Source organism: Mus caroli, chromosome 15 (genome assembly GCF_900094665.2).
Source record: "Mus caroli chromosome 15, CAROLI_EIJ_v1.1, whole genome shotgun sequence".
NCBI classification, from domain to species: domain Eukaryota; kingdom Metazoa; phylum Chordata; class Mammalia; order Rodentia; family Muridae; genus Mus; species Mus caroli.
This window is the reverse complement of record NC_034584.1, coordinates 69,920,327-69,921,773: the sequence shown is the minus strand read 5'-3', so window position 1 is coordinate 69,921,773 and position 1,447 is coordinate 69,920,327. Positions and strand designations below refer to the sequence as shown.

General features: G+C 42.1%; 1 pseudogene; it reads left to right on the top strand.

Moving 5' to 3' along the window:
• The first annotated feature begins 7 nt into the window (after nucleotides 1-7).
• Nucleotides 8-1,295, top strand: LOC110310914 (annotated as a pseudogene).
• The last annotated feature ends 152 nt before the right edge of the window (nucleotides 1,296-1,447 follow it).

Sequence of the window (1,447 nt, the reverse complement as noted above, 5' to 3'; positions counted from 1 at the left end):
AATTAATATTGGTACAACTGGTCATGGAGCTCATGGGAAGTCCACCGTGGTGAAGGCTATTTCTGGAGTTCACACTGTCAGATTCAAAAATGAGCTAGAAAGAAACATTACCATCAAGCTTGGACAAGCTCATGCTAAGACTTATAAACTTTGATGACCCAAGTTGTCCTAGACCAGATCATGTGGAAGCAGTACACCTACATACATTCCGGGGACCAAAGCGAACTTCAAATTAGTCAGACATGTTTCCTTTGTTGACTGTCCTGGCCATGATATTTTGATGGCTACGATGCTGAACAGTGCAGCAGAGATGGATGCAGCTCTTCTGTTGACAGCTAGTAATGAATCATGCCTCGAGCCCCAGACTTCCTAACACCTGGCTGCTGTAGAAATCACGAAACTCAAGCATGTTTTGATCTTACAGAATAAAATTGATCTGGTAAAAGAAAGTCAGGCTAAGGAACAATATGAGCAAAATCTCGCATTTGTGCAAGGAACGATAGCAGAAAGGGGCACCAATTATTCCAATTTCTGCTCAACTGAAGTATAATATTGAAGTTGTCTGTGAGTATATAGTGAAGAAAATACCAGTGGCCCCAAGAGACTTTACTTCAGAGCCCCATCTCTTTGTTATCAGTCCATTTGATGTCAGCAAACCTGGCTGTGAAGTCGATGACCTTAAGTTAGGTATAGCTGGTGGTAGTATTCTAAAAGGAGTGTTAAAGGTACGCCAGGAGATAGAAGTCAGACCCCGTATTGTCTCCAAAGATAGGGAAGGAAAACTCATGTGTAAACCAACCTTTTCCAATATTGTGTCACTTTGGGGGGGGGCATAATGATCTTCAGTATGCTGCCCCAGGTGGTCTCATTGGAGTTGGAACAAAGATCGGCCCCACTGTGTGCTGAGCTGGCAGAATGGTGGGACAAGTGCTTGGTGCAGTTGGAGCGTTACCTGAAATATTCACAGAACTGGAAATTTCCTATTTTCTGCTTACACGTCTTCTGGGTGTACATACTGAAGGAGACAAGAAAGCAGCCAAGGTCCAAAAGCTGTCTAAGAATGAAGTGCTTATGGTCAACATAGGCTCCGTGTCGACAGGAGGAAGAGTTANTGCAGTCAAGGCTGATTTGGGCAAAATTGTTTTGACCAGTCCTGTGTGCACAGAAGAAAGGAGAAAAAATTGCCCTTAGCAGAAGAGTTGNGAAACACTGGCGTTTAATTGGTTGGGGTCAGATAAGAAGAGGAGTGACCATTAAGCCAACTGTAGATGATGACTGAAGACTCCAAGTTAATGCCTTGGGAAAGATTTGGAATTTCTTTTAATAGCCTATGGGGTATATTTTCAAAGCAATACTAGAAAGAATTAATTTCCTAGCTCATTATCTTACTAGTAGCTATCTATAAGTTTATTCTTATATTTTGGCGATGAAAATGTGACCTCTACTA